The sequence below is a fragment of the Danio rerio genome, chromosome 2 (assembly GCF_049306965.1).
Source record: "Danio rerio strain Tuebingen ecotype United States chromosome 2, GRCz12tu, whole genome shotgun sequence".
Classification (NCBI taxonomy): Eukaryota; Metazoa; Chordata; class Actinopteri; order Cypriniformes; family Danionidae; genus Danio; species Danio rerio.
In genome coordinates this window covers 59,304,681-59,317,500 of record NC_133177.1, presented here as the reverse complement: position 1 = coordinate 59,317,500, position 12,820 = coordinate 59,304,681, and the positions used below count along the sequence as shown (strand labels likewise).

Genomic DNA, 12,820 nt, shown 5'->3' with positions numbered 1-12,820 from the left:
TACCCCAGGGGTCGCAATCCAATAGAACTAGTAACTATAAGCTACTATAGTAACCATATAGTATATAGTAACTATAACCGACTATTTTTATTTTCAGTATAGTTATGGATAAAATATGTTAATTCTTATGGTTTAATAAAAATAAATCGATTTTTGGAAATCACCAGGCGACCCCCCCTTCATTGCCCCGCGACCCCTTGGGGGGTCCCGACCCCCACTTTGGGAACCACTGCCCTAGACCAGTGGTTCTCAAACTGTGGTACGTGTACTACTAGTGGTACGCAGGCTTACTTCTAGTGGTACGCGGAGGAATCACTGAGTAACAAAAGAAAAAATAAATACAATTTTGATCATTTGATGCAAACGATAACACCAATGTGATCAGTATTGGTTGTTTTCTAAAGCCTACGATCAAAGCATTGTGCTTAGAATGTTTACTTTTGTGCATGGCGTCATCAGCTGCTAAAAATCAATTAACAGATCTGTGAACAGAATTAGTGAATAAAACCTGCATAGGCTGTGAATAACAGGTAATAAAGTTGTAAATAATAGTCAGTTTGTGGCACAGAGTGATCGTTTGAGAAGTATGAACAACACTTAGCAGTTAAAATAAAACCGAAACACTGAAAAAAATGCTTTTCTTGCTTAGATATTTTTTGTCTTGTTTCTAGTCTAAATATCTAAAATTTCTTATATCAAGAAGCATTTTCTAGACAAGCAAAACATATTGTCTTGTTTTGAGAAATAATATGCCAATATTAAGTTTTTCCTTAAAACAAGCATAATAACCTGCCAATGGGGTAAGCAAATTAATCTTGTTTTTTCTTTTGACATAAGATTATTTTGCCCACCCCATTGGAAGATTATTTTGCTTGTTTTATGGAAAAACCCATAAATATTATTAATTATTAATTTGTGTATTTTTTCATCTTATTTTATGTTAAAAAAGCTAAGTGATTTGAGAAGATTGGAATTTTTTAAAACACTAAATAAGACAAAAAAAAATTACCAAAATAAAAATAAGAAAGTAAATCAATCAGTAATAAATAGTAATAATAATAATAATTAGATTTACTGTTATCTGCTGTGCTGTTGTTACAGGAAAAAGAAGCAACACTATGTTGTTGTCATTAGTTTTGACTACTTTTACATCATGTAGAAATATATGCAATGTTTATTGTGTGAGGCGATGCAAATACAATGCAGGTAGAGCGATGCAAATGACCCACAAATAATGGTGCGACTCTATAATTGGTCCGGGTGACCAGGGACTATATATATATTTTGTATACTTTCTATGTACCTTCTATACCTCTTTAAAAATGAAAATAAGCAGTAAAAGCCTAAAACATTCTACTAATAGCCTTTTTTCACTAGATTAAAGATTAATAAAGCCCGTTGATTTCTGAGATGCAGGAAAAAACCGAATCCAGTCAATCTAAGAAATGCTGGGTTGTTTTAATATAATATTGAGTTAATATTTTCAGTTAAATTTAAATGACACTTTATGACCCAGCAGTTGGATTTGCCCATATTTGACCCAGCATTAGGTAAATACAAAGTAGCATTTTTTGGGGGTATAAACGTTGTATATACATCATGATTTTAATTAATTAGAAAACACATATTTTGCTATTTTTAGAAACATTCTGTAAGGCTTTATAGACACACACAGAGTGGTATGAAGAATTATAGTTTATTTAGGTAATATTTTAGGATGTTTACTCATAATTTTTCAATGCAGAATCTGCAGTTTATTTAATATTTAACAGTTTTTTTTTTGTTTTGTTAATCAAGATACATTCACTTGTGAATCAAAATGACACATTAAAGTGTTTACTGGCATTTTTATTTTATGATTAAAACAAGATCAAAATGTTTTGATCAAACATTTTTATTTTCAGTTTTTACACTACAGATATCTAAACATTTCTTAAGCATAAGTAAAATACATACAAATATATCAATAAAAACATTGAGGTCAGAAAAGTAATCTTAATTAAAAAAATTTTGTCCTTCGAAAAGTATTTTATCTTATTTTAAGGTATGTTTACATGATTTTTAATACTTTATATACCTTCTATACCTCTTTGAAAATGAAAATAAGCAGTAAAAGCCTAAAGATATTCTACTAACAGCTTTTGTTCACTAGGGCAAAGGTTAATAAAGCCCCTTGATTTCTTAGATGCAAGAAAAGACTGAATTGAAAATTCAGAAAAAAAAAATTGATACCTAAAATTAGATTTAATGATTAAAATTTAAAACAGAATATAATGGATTTTGAGGGAGGAGTTAAAAAAACTGAGTGGCATAACGAACTAGAGTAGGCATATTTTAATACTTAATGTTGTAGTAATAATTATAGTAATTATGGTAATATTTTAGGAAGTTTTTACTCATGTACTGTAATAAAACTTAATACAGAAAATACATTTTAATGGAAAATCTGCAATCACATTTACCAGGTAACTACAAGATACTTTTATTTGAGAATCAAAACGACAAGAACAAAATACCAAAAATTGATTTAGTTTTCCTAGTATTTATATTTGTTTTCAATTCTTACAGAAGCATTTACATTAGGAACAAAATACATACAAATAAATCAATAGTTAGAAATATCTGACCCTGAGGCCATAAATGTAATCTTAAATCAAATGTTTTTTTTTTTTTACAATTTTTCAGACATTTTTCCTATTTTTCTGTAATAAAAATAAGCATTCACTAATTTTAAACTTAAATAATTTTATCACACTTTAACAGGTACAGATCCTCATTTACACACATTTATATATTTTAGAATTTTTATTTACCTTCTATACCTCTTTAAAAATGTAAATGATCAGTAAAAGCCATGAGATAGTCTACTAAAAGCCTTTGTTCACTGGGTCAAAGGCGTTAAAACTTGAATATTATTTGTTATTCCAGCCTGGTCTGGGATTACAGACAGCATGAGGTGATGGAGCTCAGCTTGCGTTTGCTTGCAATGTTTTGTGTCTGGCCTTCGGTCGTCAGACGAACGCACCAATGAAAATGATTCACTGCAGAATCAATGACTCACTTCATTCCTAACCTATGAACAGTTCACACTAGAGGCCTGCTGTCGTAAATACAGCAGTGTTTATTCATTACTGAATTAAAGCCATAATATAATTTTATTTATATAAAAAAAGAGAACATGGTTAGTTTTAACTAGTGAACCGGAGTGTGTTTCTTCAAGTTTATAATGATTTTCGGTTTGGTTTTATAGAAAACAGGAAAACACCATAGACACTTTAAAGTGGATCTATTATGTCCTCTTTTACAAGATGTAAAACAAGTCTCTGGTGTCTCTAGAGTGTGTGTGAAGTTTCAGTTCAAAATACCACACAGATAATGTCTTATAACTCTCTGAAACTGGCCCTTTTAGGCTTTGATTCTAATTGTGGTGTTTTGGTGACTGTTGCTTTAAATTTAAATGAGATTGAGCTCTTTTTAAAAGAGGGCAGAGCTATAAATGCCTGAGTGTCAGCATAGTGGCAGATTCAAATACAAGACTAACCTCCTATGCTAATGAGGGAGAGATGGTCACTAGTGGGCGGGGCTTTCCCCCTCTGATGACATGTACAAAGGGGGAATTCAATCAAATCAGAATATTTTTATCAAGTCTGATTATAAAACATAGAATTCATAATTTTTTACTATTAGAAACTGCTTATATTCACAGACTGCTGCCACACAACTGTTTAAACCACTTATAAGCGTGATGTTTGCATAATAGGTCCCCTTTAAAGTCCCAGTGAAATCAAAATTAATTTTTTTTAGACTATTATGAATAGTCTAAAGGCAAGTGTGCTCCAAAACAGTGACACAATTCATATTTTAAAGATTCACTTCCGGCAAAATAAAACAACTGTATTTGTGATGTCACAATCCTTATCCTTCAGTTTCTAATTAAATCTACTGACCAAACAAATGCTTCAATTGCTGATGCTGAAATTGGTCATTTATTCACGTTAATATGTTCAAACCAAGGGTTCACCTTAACTGAACTGTGTTGATCTGAACTCCTTATTAAAGGGGAAATGAAGCACTCAGTGAAGTTGACCTTATTTTGTACATTGGATTCCACTTTAATGAAAATAAATTAAACAAACTCAATTAATGTAACCATTTAGAAGAAACCGGCATGTTTCACTGTAGATTTTAGACCTATGGCGCCGCCATCTTGTAATGTCACTGTGTCTGACGTCACGGGGTTGGTTCCGTTCACTTAGCACAACCGAAACAATGGAAGTAATGGAGACTGTAAAGCATTTAACCCAATGCATGAAGTTGAGGACGTGGAGCCGCTGCAAATACAAGCATCAGATGTGTGTCTAATATAAAAGTATAAATATTTATTCTATTTTTCTTTTTTTCCCCTTTTAATTACTGATCTTTATTAAGAGGAGACTACAAGCGAATCCGGATCTCAGCATTTGCAGATGAGAACAGTTCCCAGGTAAACAATACTCCTCCTTAGACACAGGGCTCGAAATTAACTTTTTTATTTGGTAGCACCGGTGCTCCCAACTTCAAATATTTAGGAGCACCAAAAAAATTTTAGAAGCACCAGAAAAAATTTAGGAGCACCCACCAAAAATGATTGAGCACCGCTGCAAATTGTTTTTTAAGGGATTTATTGTATTTTAAAACAACATTAATAGGACTGACAAAAACCAGAAACAACTATCTAACTAATGCTGCGAAGACTTTGATATTTGTGTGCAATAATTCCAAAATGAATGTCTAATAATTAGGCCATAGAATATTAATGATGATAAAAAATGACAATAATAGTAACAATGAATTCCATTTCTCATTATGATACTGCATTGAATGTGCATGAATGTAGGTTATCTGCTATAAAAAATCTGTTACTTTATGAAAAATAGTTGTATAGTTTGCATCAAACAAAAATGAAGCATTGCAGTAAGAAATATTTATTTTGTACTGCCGTTTATATATGCATGTCAATTTAATAAATAATATTTCTGCTACAAAACAAACAAAAGATTATAATAAATCATTCAATTCAATGATGAAAGCTGCAAAGCAGTCATCAGTAAATAAATAAAAAAATAATATACACCTCAAACAAGAATAGACAAAAGAAAGTAAGTAAAGTCTCACTTCTATCACTCTTTAAAAGTTTTGGTTTCAGTTTGTGTCAATTTAAATGTTCAGTCTGAGCTGATCTTCATGTTTCTGTGTTAGTGGAAAAGCTGGCGAGTCAGCCGGCCCAATTTATGAGCAGGCAGAGCAGGATTCTTGCGCTCACCATCGGCGCAATACCGGTCTTTGTTATGAGCCGCAGTTTCAGTGTAAACTTAGTAAAGGCGAGCTTCTTTGTCGATGTTATGTACAGTATTAGATTTGACTTTTAGCGGACATTTGCTCTGAACACGCAGTGAATGCAACGCATGGAGATTCGGGCACCTTCTCCAAGAAGCGCGTACTCGATTGATCTCAGCTGGCGGATCATTATTTACCATGTGACGTGTCATGATCGCTCTCATCTGCGCCTCAACTTTAGGTAGGGTTTGCAAACCTGTGTGCTTTAAGTTTTTACTCTTCAGCCGTTTGCATTTCCCGTGGTCATTAAAGCTCCTTCCCTGTCATCTGACAGCGGAATACCGTGAGTGAATGACAGCTAATATAAACCAATATAGCGGCAGGGAAGAGCGATTCAGCACGTTTTAGAAAAAACCAAAACAGGTCGCACTACAACCATTATCTGCAGTCGCACTAATGCTCCCAGATATATTATGAGGTCGCATAGTTTAATTTTCGGGCGCATATGCGACCAAAATGGTCGCAATTTCGAGCCCTGAGACATGTAAGTTATTGTTGTCGAGAGTCTCGTACACTGTTAATCCACACGTGACTCCAGCTGCGCTCTCACAGAGAGAAAATGAAAACAAAACTTAACTGCAGCAAACTATAAAAGCAACACTTCACGCTTGTTTTGCCAACACAACGTGGCGTCTCTGTCACACTGTTAGACGTAATAAGACACACTCTGGCACGGATATCCAGTCTGCACGCTGGAATACACACTATTATGTCATGACCATGACGCAGCTTCAAAAATTAGTTTCAAACCGGAAGTATGAATTTGCTTGAAATAACGCAAAAACAACCAACTTACAATTTTTAGTGAAATATAGGTGTCCTAATAGTGTTTTTAGCAGTGTGGGACACATATAAGACTGTCAACAGCTCAAAACATGTGTTTTGGTGTTTCGTGACCCTTTAAGCTTCTGACACCCAATTGTAGCACAGAAGAAGAAGACAAAGTTGACACGCTTGTTGTTATGGATGGTTCAAGCAGCAGCTCCAGCTCTAGCGATAAAGAAATGATTATTGTTAACCAGTGCAATAAGCAGCTCCACGTTCATATCGCGTCTGGGCATCTTCTTCAATGTGCGCTCGCATTGACAGTTTTGCGCTTGAGCGCCTCCAAGTGCTGTTTACTGTAACTTCAGCAGCTCCGTGCACATGAACTAAAGTGCTTATCTGACTAGTGGAGAAGGTTTTGATGTGGCGCGTCAAAATAAAAAAACAAGCATGAGGCGTCTTTTAAAAATGACGCTTTTGCGCCTGCCGTTTTGCGTGTTGGTGTGCACAATCACATTGACGCCCTTTATTTAATCACAAGGAGTTAAACGTCGATGGAAAACACGAGCAAAATGTCTCGGTGTGCACCGGCCTTTATACTACCATATTAATAAGTGTTGAATACTTTACTCACCCATCAACATGATTTCTGCAGGAGTCCTGTATGATAATGAAAACTACAACTTCCATGATTCCACACTTTTCATCAAAATATGACTTTGTTTGTTGTGAATATGCGCCCTCTTGTGGCCAAAATGACATACTGTGCCTTTAAGAACTAATCTGCTTCACTGTATCTGACCGAAGAGCTTGCCCAGATTGGCTAATCAGGAGGACTGGGAGAATTTCTAGTGGGCCAGTCCAATTTTTGGCTACAAGGGCTGGTGTTCCTAGCTGCTAGCACTCTCAGCAGTCGCACTTTTTTAATTTATTTATTAATTTGATTATAGCCTCACTCTTTTTATGCAGCCTGCAGTTTAATGACGTAACTATCATTCGACCCCAAACAGCGGCACCTTAGTGAAAATAAGAATTTAAAATAATTAATATTAACGAGTATTACACCTGCTAAATAAAAATCAGATGATTCACTACATGAATGAATATGACATAACTTCATCAAATCTAAAAACGGGAGAAAAAGATTTAGCTACTCTTTAATGTTCTCATATTTATGAAAAACATTTGAAGTTCTAAAGCAGCAGTTTCCTTAAAAAAGGCGCGATAGTGTCATTAAAAACTGAATTGGAAATGACGTTATTTTAATATAGTCAGTAGTGAATTGAGGTGGGCAGATCTAAGGCTTGAAACTCCAAGGCTGAAAAGGAGTCCCACTCTTCGGCCCTGCCGAAGAGTAACTGGAAAATACAAAGCTTGACAGTCAAATTTACATTTTATTAATCATCACATCATCAATATTAGCAACTATTGACTTATTACACATCATATGTTACAAATGATTTACACACGGTACACTGTTAAACAGTCTGTTAATGTACATTATACAATAATGTGGCTGAAATTATCCCTTCAAAATGCATTATGGGCACTCACAAAATGGATAGTTACATTCCTGCTCGCTGATTGGTTGATTCAGTGTGTCCACAGTGATCAACAGTGTCATTAATTGAATTTGCTTAATAAAATAAAAATTGTATTATTGTTATTGTTAAATGAGCCACATGAAATAAGGATTTTTTTTACATTCGTACCATCGGTCAATGCATACAACCGTAAAATAAAATAACTGCTAACAAAGAGAAACTCAGTGTTTATTAATCTTTGTTAATGTTCATGTTAGCTCAGATCCATTTATAATATTAATATAGTAATAATGCATTAGTAAAAGAGGAAATTAATATGAACTAAGATGAATGAATTACATATTACAGAATGTTAATGTTATTCGTCAGTTCCTGAAAACAAAAAGGAAAATATAAAAATAAATTAAAGTTTTTATATTTGTTTGTGCAAAACTATTAACAAAACATGATTAATTTATTAAAGATAAATTATTAGAATAAGAATTATGAGAATTATACGGTTGAAGACAAAATTTGTTTTATAATTACATTTTAATTCGGTAACACTTTATAATAACTACACACTATAAATCATTTAATAAGCATTAGCAAATACTGAATTCATTATCTGTTAAGCATTAACTCTACATTAATAAATGTTAGTAAGCAGTTTATAACGGCAGCTACAAATGCTCTATCTTTGACTTACAAACATATTTAAAACGTGCTTAATAATTGTACTTTCATACTTTGTTAATGATTTATTTTTCATTACTAAATTAAGCATTGCATTATTTACAAACCATTTGTATGTAAGAGTAGTTGAGGGTTTTTAGGATCATTCAGAATGAGTTAGTAAATGATTAATAAACTATTGAAATCAACATTTATATATCTTATTATTCAGGCATATAATAATGGTTACTATATATAGTATTAAATGCTTTATTAACTCCATCTAGTTTTGTGACCTAATCTAAAGTGAGGACTATTCATGCTTTATAAATCCCTTATAAATGACAAATAAAGGCTCAGTTAAATTCTAATCAAGAAAAATGACATTATTCATTCCTTTTCAATTAAAGATACACAAATGAAACTGTACTTCAATTGGACAATAAATCTTTGCAAGCTCGTCTTAAATAAAATCACTGTACAGTTTAAACATTGCATCTTATTATAATGTTAAATTATTATATTGTTGTTGTTTTATCCAGTTGGATGTCATATTTTGACACTCCTGTTATTCAGCAATGTTTAAACTTTACAGTAATTTTACTTTTTAGAAAGATTGCAAAGATTATTGTTCATTTGATTCTGAGCCTTTAATAGTCATTTATAAGGGATTTATAAAGCATGAATAGTCCTCACTTTAGATTAGGTCACAAAACTGCATGAAGTTGAGTTAATAAAGCATTTATTAACATATTAGTTAACTATTAATATATGCCTGAATAATAAGAAATATAAATGTTGATTTCAATAGATTATGAATCATTTCCTAACTCATTCTGAATGATCCTAAAAACCCTCAACTACTCTTCAATACACTGGTTTGCAAACAATGCGATGATTTATTTTTCATTACTAATATAAGCAACCAAGTATGAAAATACAATTATTAAGCACATTTTAAATATGTTTGTAAGTCAAAGATAGAGCATTTGCTGAAGTTATGAACTGCTTACTAATGTTTATTAATGTAGAGTTAATGCTTAACAGATAATGAATTCACTATTTGCTAATGCTTGATAAATGATTTATAGTGTGTAGTTATTATAAAGTGTTACCTGTAAGGTAATGCTTTTTAAAAAATATCCCAAGTGATGTCTAAGAGAGCAAAAGTTTTTATTTTTATTATTACCTATTATATTTTTGCTTCTGGGGAAAGTCTAGTTGGTTTTAGTTTAGTTGGAATAAAAATATATTTTTAAAAATGGAAAACATGCTGAGGTCAATATTATAAGCCCACTTGAGATTTTTTTTTTCCACAATTACTTAACCTAATTTGCTTAATTAACCTAGTTTAGCATTTACATTGCACTTTAAGCTGAGTACTAGTATCTTACAAAATTATTAGTAAAATATTATATACCGTCATCATGAATTAAACAAAAGAAATTAGTTATTAAAACTAATATATTTAAAAATGAACTTGAGAAATATTTTTTAAACTTATACAGATTTCATTAGAGGGCTAATTATTTTGTCTTCAACTGTATGAAAAAAATAAATAAAGCCATTATGACCTGTTAAATATTCCCCGTCAGATAATCTTCCATGACTGATGTTTACAAACATAAGAACACACTGCATCTGATTATAGACATTACGCAGTGCCCATGAGGCGTTATGAAGGGAGGGAAAACAAGCTCCGCCTCTCGTGATGATGTCATAATGGGAAGTTTGTGTTGGAAGCACACTTAAGTCCTATCACGGAGCTGCACGAGAGAGTCTATGTACTGTACATGGATGCATTCATACTGTACGCTCACAAGGATCACGGCTCATGCCAAAAACCGCGGCTGTGTTTTGAATATCATACCGTCACACTACTGTGCTAACTTTACAGTATGCATATACTGTGCACTGAATATACTGCTTACGGTGAACCACGTATCCCACAATGCACTCATCTTGACTTTGTTTCTTGTGCTATGCATGTAAAATATAAATCTTGACTGCTAAATAAAACATGCAAAGCATTTTCTACTCAGTGAATTGTTTTACTCTCCAGTACAAATGTGTAAATGTTCAGAAATCAAAATGCTTTTACTTGAGAAACAAAATGACATTTTATTTTATGCTTAAAACAAGAACAAAATGCTAATTTCTGCCATAAAAATGTGATTATTAATGAATTTCACAATGCACTGCACTTAAGCTAGTATTACTTTCCAGTATGATGCATAGAAAATAGCTAGCTTTTGGTGCATATTTTAAATGTTTTGACACGGTATGTGCATTTTGCAAGCAAAATGTGTCATTTTGACCATGAGCGCTGCTGTTTAGGCCTGTGTGTTAACTGTTTTGAAAATGTGGAGTTTCAGTTGACGGCTGCATCAAAGCAATCAAGAAAAACTGTAAAGACGGTGGAAGGTCTGTGTTGTTCTGTGCCAGCATGGATGGAGGAGGTCAGTAATGGCCTATACACCCAACAGATTAGAGTTTTAGAGATAAAGTTTTCTCTAATATTTACTGTATTTTATTACTTTTGTCTGTTTTTTTTATTGTTTTTTTACAGTGTTTCTGTGTTCAGCCACAGTTTGAAAAATGTCATGAATTCAATTTAAATTTAATCAAAGCATTTCTTATTCTGGATCCAATTCTTTGCAAAAAGGCAAATTTGACAGCCCAAATAGAAAGACAACACATGACATTGGCAATAGGCTGCAAGGACAAGCAATGGTGCACTGATTCACATTGAGTTCTGTATATTGTATTTTGTTCTTTGAAGGTAAAACTAGCTTTTGGTGCATATTTTAAATGTTTTGACACGGTATGTGCGTTTTGCAAGCAAAATGTGTCATTTTGACCATGAGTGCTGCTGTTTAGGCCTGTGTGTTAACTGTTTTGAAAATGTGGAGTTTCAGTTGACGGCTGCATCAAAGCAATCAAGAAAAACTGTAATAATGGTGTCATTTTCAAAAACCAACACTTTAATAAACTCAAATGTTTTTCTTCTAAGCAAATTCTCATAATGTTGATGCATTTCTCAGAAAGCAATGCATATTAACTTATAGTCATTTTGCTTTGCAAGTAAAAGCATATTTTAGAATTTTGTACTACAAGCAGTCAAAAATACTAAGAAAAAAAATATTTTTTTTGCTGTGTGCAATAAGCAGTATGAATCGTTTATCATTGCACGGTTTCAAATGAATAAGTACATGATGATTAGTATGCAGTATGCAGTATTGCATTCTGAGCACAGGCTCTATTACTTATTAAAGACATTTATTACAGTCGCAGTGAAGTGATCTTTGAACAGTGTAAACAGTATTTACAAGCACACACAACCTTCACTTTCACGTCCACGTGCCATTAACTCAGAAGTCAACATGGTCAGCTTCCTTTTTTTAAGTGCAGCCTAATTATTGCTCTGAACGTCATTACATTAATGTTAATCTGCATCATCGCTGCGTTAAAGGAGTCCTGTCATGCTTTTTCACTTTTTGGATGTCAGTGTGATGTGTGTGTGACATTTTTATTATTAATGTAATATTCAACATTAATGCATTTTTAACAAAAAGCCATTTTTTGAGTGTTGGATACCACTTGTTGAATAAAACTGAAAACAAAACAAAAGATCTAAAAGGTTACAAATCCACTGCAAATTTGAGATATTTCAGTGTTAATAAAATCTGATTCAAGAGTTCACACTTAGCTGATGATTGATAGTAAAGCTAGTTTGGCGTGCTGTCCCGGGAGAGAGCCCTGAGCTTTTAAGATCCTCGAGCCCTGGGCTCCCTCTCGTTGCAAGGCGAGAGAGGAGTTTGAGCTCAGGTAGATCTCGATGACTCCCCTTCTTGCTTGTTGTAGCTAAGTGTCGGATATGTATGCTGAAAGGTGTACTTAGAGTTTAGCTAATGTATTTTGATTAATTGTTAAGAGTGCTTGTTTTTGAACTGTGGGAGGAAACCGGAGGACCCGGGGAAAACCCACGCGACCACGGGGAGAACGAGCAAACTCCGCACAGAAATGCCGTCTGGTTTGGAAAGGAATTAAACCAGGGGCATTCTTGCTGTGAGGCAACAGCGCTAATCGCTGGCCACCGTGACGCCCGTCTGAAAAGAGGGAAAGTTGGGTTCGGTGGGGGCGTTTCTTCTAGACGAAGATATTGAGATGAGAAAAGGTCTGGTTATTTATAATGAGTTAAGGATCGTCTGATAGGATAATCAGTCATTAGCTAAAGTTGGAACAGCTGCGAACAATCATAAGCACGTGATCCTCTCGAAATTAGTTTATAAATAAACTTCACTTTGGGAGAGAACTACAATGAACGTGTTGTTTGGGCTACAGTTTAAGATGTCACAAAGCAGATCATTTTAAAGTAAATCCTGAAAAGTTTTTATGATTTCTTTTTTATAAACTGCAGATCACTTTGCTGAGAAATTATCAATATTCTCAGGGTCTGAATCTGGCTCAAATTAATATTT

The 12,820-nt window shown here is 33.4% G+C and overlaps 1 long non-coding RNA gene across 2 annotated transcripts in view; it reads left to right on the top strand.

Annotated features, from left to right (window-relative positions):
• The window catches only part of LOC137488294 (uncharacterized), a 56,375-nt gene that overhangs the window by 5,180 nt on the left and 38,375 nt on the right, over window positions 1–12,820 (top strand). The gene's annotated exons all lie outside the window — the stretch shown is intronic.